We start from the raw sequence: 5,399 nt of genomic DNA on the forward strand, positions 1-5,399 counted from the left end.
CTAAATGTTTGTATGAAAGTGTACTCATGCTAGGCTGGGCATGGTGGCTCACGCCTGTAATCCAGCCCTTTGAGAGACCGAGGTTTGAATTCAGGAGTTTGAGACCAGCCTAGGCAACAGTGAAACCTTATTTCTACAAAGATTTAAAAAATTAGCTGGGTATGGTGGCACGCCGACTCAAAAAACAAAAAAAGAGAAAGAAACTTTACACATGCTCATTAATCATAAGGAATATGTGAATTAAACCCAAAGTGGGATACTACTACACACTCGTCAGAATGACTAAAATTAAAGAGATTGAAATACCAAGTATTGGCAAGGATGTGCAGAAACTGGGACTCTCACATGATTCTGGTGGGAGTGTAATTTAGTGCAGCTACCTGGGGCGTCTGTCTGGCAATATGTACTAAAGCTGAATTTACGCGTATCCTATTCCCCAGCAATTCTGTTCCTAAGAATGCATATAGCAGATATGCATATATAGGCTCACCAAAAGATATGTTGCAAGAATATTCATTGCCGTATTATTTCTAATAGCTCTAAATGGAAAACTACCCAAATGTGCTCCAACAGTAGAATTTAATAAATACATTGTGTTCTATTCATACTATGGTACACCACAAAGCAATGAAAAGAAGCTGCTGCTATTCAAAACAACCTCAAAGAATCTTATTAACATAATGTTGAATAAAAGAAATCAGATGCAAAAGGCTATATATGGCATGATTCCTTGTAGAAGAAGTTCAAGGGCAGGTAGAACGAATCTCTGATATTAGAAATCTTCCTTTGAAGGAAGAGTGGGTAACGACTGGATTAGGCATAAGAGGTGTTTCTGAGGTGTTGTTAAGGTGTTTCTGAGGTGTTGTTAAATTCTTTTTCTTTGAGTTAGAATCTCACTCTGTTGCCCAGCCTGGAGTGCAGTGGCATGCTCACAGCCACTGCAGCCTTGACCTGCTGAGCTCAGGTGATCCTTCCACCTCAGCCTTCCAAGTTGCTGGAACTACAGGTGTGTACCATCATGCCTGGGTAATTTTTAAAAATTTTTATTTATTGTAGAGATGAAGTCTTGCCAAGTTGCCTGGGCTGGTCTTGAACCCCTGGGTTCAGGCAATCCTCTTGCCTCTGCTTCCCAAAGTGCTGGGATTATAGGCATAGAGCCACCGCACCTGGTGCTAAGGTGCTTCTTTTTTTTTTTTTTTTTTGAGTTGGAGTCTCACTCTGTTGCCCAGGCTGAGTGCAGTAGCATGTTCACAGCCACTGCAGCCATGACCTGCTGAGTTCAGGTGATCCTTCTGCCTCAGCCTTCCAAGTAGCTGGAACTACAGGTGCGTGCTACCATGCCTGGCTTATTTTTTAATTTATTGTGGAAATGAGGTCTCACCAAGTTGCCCAGACTGGTCTCAAACCCCTGAGACTTAGGCAATCCTCTCACCTCGGCCTCCCAAAGTGCTGGGATTATAGACTGAGCCTCTGTGCTCGGCCCATGTTAAGGCTCTAATTCTTGATCTGGGTGGTAATTATATAGATGTGTTCACTTTGAGAAAATTCAGCAAGTTGTGTGATTAAAATTTGTATGCTTTTCTTGGCTGGGTTCACTCATATATCTACAGGTGGTCTGGTAGGCAGCCAACTTCTGCTGGCCTCAGCCAGGGTAATTCAGGAGTCTCAGCTCAAAAACATGGTGGTCATGTTCTCAGAATGATGGTGGAGGTGCTGAAGGGCAGCTCCCCTGTCCAAGTCCATTTCAAGTCTCTGCTTCCATCATATCTGCCAACATGCTATTGGCCTAAACAAGTCGCACGGTGGAAGCTAGAATCAAGGAGCATGGAAGGTTACTGCGCTCATGACAGGGGGCACTGCAAAGCCCCATGGTAAACGTCATGGACACAGAAAGGATGATGAATTGGGCCATCAACATAACCTACCACAGTGTGGGAGAAAGAAATATGAATCGCTAATGACAATACAGTGACACACACACACGTAGAATAATTAAGAAAAGCACAGGGGGCTGGGCGTGGTGGCTCACACCTGTAATCCCAGCACTTTGGGAGAAGGAGGTGAGAGGATTGCCTGAGCCTAAGTGTTCGAGACCAGCCTGGGCAACTTGGCAAGACCTTGTCTCTGTGGTGGCCGTGAACATGCCACTGCATTCCAGCCTGGGCAACAGAGTGAAACTCCAACTCAAAAAAGAAGAAAAAAGAAAAGAAAAGCACAGGAAACTTTAGGGGCACAGAAAAGGGCACATTTCGTATTTTATCTTGTATTAAAATTATTCATGGAGAAACGTAGGCATGAACGTATCCCCTTTGGAACTGGGAACTTTTTGTAGACGCTTCATTTCCACATTTTCCATGGCTCTGGACATCACATCTTGCGTATAATAGACACTTGCATGTTTGTGAAATAAAATTTCAGTCATAAAGGTAGTCTTTTATCTTTTTCTTTTTCTTTTTTTTTTTTTTTGAGCCAGAGTCTCATTCTGTTGCCCAGGTTGATCATGGCGTGCTCACGGCCACTGCAGCCTCGACTGGCTGGGTTCAGGTGATCTTTCCACTTCAGCCTTTCAAGTAGCTGGAACTACAGGTGTGGACCACCACGCCTGGCTAACATTTTGATTTATTGTAGAGACAAAGTCTTGCCAAGTTGCCCAGGCTGGTCTCAAACCCCTGAGTTTAGGCAAGCCTCTCGCTTCTGCCTCCCAAAGTGCTGGGATTACAAGCTTGATCCATCTCACCCAGTTGCTTTTCTTCTTTTTCTATTTTTATTTCAAGCTCCAGGAAAAGAAAGGGACCTATACATGCAGCAAGACATGTTTATATTTTACAATCATTAGGTGGACTCATAGTCTGCTTCTATTTTTTTTTTTTTTTGGTCTTTGTGTTTCTTTATTTTATTTTTATTTTTATTTTGAGTCAGAGTCTCGCTCTGTCGCCCAGGCTGGAGCGCAGTAGCACGCTCCCGACCACCGCAGCCTCAACCTGCTGGGCTCCGGCGATCCTTCCGCCTCAGCCTTCCAAATAGCTGGAACTACAGGTGTGCACTACCATGCCCGGCTAGTTTTTGATTTATTATAGAGACGAGGTTTCATCAAGTTGCCCGAGCGGGTCTCGAACCCGCGGGCTCAGGCAATCCTCTCACCTCGTCCTCCCAAAGTGCTGGGATTACAGGTTGAGCCACTGAGCCCGGCCAGTGTTTCTTTCTTTTTACTGAGGTAAAATATACATAACCTAAATTAACCATTTTGAAGTTTTTTAAAAAAGAGGTAGGGTTTTGCCATGTTGCCCAAGTTGGTCTTGAACTCCTAGGCTCAAGTGATCCTCCTGTCTCAGTCTCCCAAAGTGCTAGAATTACGGCATGAGCTACTGTGCCCAGTTCCATTTTAACCATTCTTAAGTGTATAATACAGTGGTGTTAAGTACAATCACGCTGCTGTGCAACCATCACTACTATGCATCACAGAACCTTTTACATCTTCCCAAACTAAAACTCTGTACTATTAAATAATCCCCATCCCTTTCTATCCCCATCCCTGGAAACAACCATTTTACTTTCTATCTCTATGATTTTAACTACTTTAAGTATCTCTTAAAAGAGGAATCATACAATATTTGTCTTTTTTTTTTGGTGTGGCTTGCTTATTTCACCTAGCACATTGAGTAGTACACCTTTTTAATCTCTTTCGATTCCCACTTAAAAACACACAGAGTAACTGATGACAAAATTAAAAAACCCATGGACAATGCTTATAACAAAACTATGTGCTCCAGACTGAATTATGCACCACTCTTTTACATGTTGAAACCCTAACCCCCAGTAAAACTTCACATGTGATTTGGAGATTGGGCTTTAAGGAAGTAAGAAAGATTAAATGAGGTCATACGGGTGGGGGCCTAATCTAATAGGATTGGTGGCCTTAGAAGAAGTGGAGAAGGTCTCTCTCCCTCTCTGCAGTTGCAGATACTGAGGAAAAGTCATGTGGGAGCACAGCAAGAAGTTGACCATTTGCAAGCCAGGAAGAGAGCCTTTCCCAGAAACTGAACTCTACTGAACTTTGTTCTTGGACTCTCCAGCTTCTAGAACTGGGAGAAAATGCATTTCTATTGTTTAAGCCACAGAGACTATGGTACAGTATTTTGTTAACGGGAACCTGAACAGACTAATACAGTAGGTGACAAGGTAGCACATTAAGTACTTGAAACCACAAGACTTGCACGGCATTGGCACCTGTGCAGAAGGAGGTAGTGAGAAGTAACGCTCCATGTAACAGATCTGAGAACAGGAGTTTCTCTAAATAGTCAGCAGGTTGACTCACTGGAAAGCTTGACTCATTTGAGAACAGCAGCTGAAATGGGGAAGTTCTTGCCTCCAGGGTGGCTAAGTGAGTGGGTCTGCTTTAAGACCTGAAGGGACTGCAGCAGTCTAACATGTATGAATTAGAAAGCAGACCTATCAGGGCTTCCTTCCAGGTCAGGGTCTCACAATGGGGAGAAACTGCAAGTAATGGAACCAAAGCTGAGCAGGATGGAGATAAATAGAGACAAGGGAAAGAGAAGATCCAGATAAAAACAAGGAAGGCTAACAGAGCCGAAGCATCTCAGAAAGCAAGCTGCCATCTTTTTTAACACTGCATGAAAATACTTATAGAGGCAAGAGCTCTCTCAAGTTTGAAGTGCTACCCTAAACCTCATCTCTTTTTGTCTCATACTCTACGGACTGAGCTAGCCAAGCACTCCTCTCATCTCCTTTTAAAGGCTCAGGAAAAGTCTGGGTGCAGGGGCTCCTGCCTGTAATCCCAGAACTCTGCGAGGCTGAACAGCAACTTGCTCTCATGTGGCTTGGCTGGAATACAAAAGAACAATATGTGTAGTGACACAGAAAGAATATAAGGTAAATGTTGTAAAATCTTAACAATTGAGGACTTTTTTTTTTAGTTGGAGTCTCACTCTGCTGCCTGGGCTGGAATGCAGTGGCACGCTCACAGTTACTGCAGCCTTGACCTGCTGGACTTAGGCGATCCTTCCACCTCAGCCTTCCAAGTAGCTGGAACTACACGTGTATGCTACCATGCCCAGCTTATTTTTTGATGTATTGTAGAGATGAGATCTCACCAAGTTGCCCAGGTTGGTCTCAAACGCCCAGGCTCAGGCAATACTCTCGCCTTGGCCTCCCAAAGTGCTGGAATTACAGGCTGAGTCACTGTGCCTGGCCACAACTGGGGACTTTGAGTTAAACATATGAGGGAGTTATTTTGTAATCTTTTTGCAACTTTACTGGAAATTTAAAATTATTTCAAAATAAAAGGTAAAAATATCACATTCTCAGCTGGGCTCAGTGGGTCAGCCTGTAATCCCGCGCCTTTGGGAGGATGAGGTGAGTGGATTGCCTGAGCCCGCGGG

Source organism: Carlito syrichta, unplaced genomic scaffold, assembly GCF_000164805.1.
Source record: "Carlito syrichta isolate Samal-C Ts95f unplaced genomic scaffold, Tarsius_syrichta-2.0.1 Scaffold314096, whole genome shotgun sequence".
Classification (NCBI taxonomy): Eukaryota; Metazoa; Chordata; class Mammalia; order Primates; family Tarsiidae; genus Carlito; species Carlito syrichta.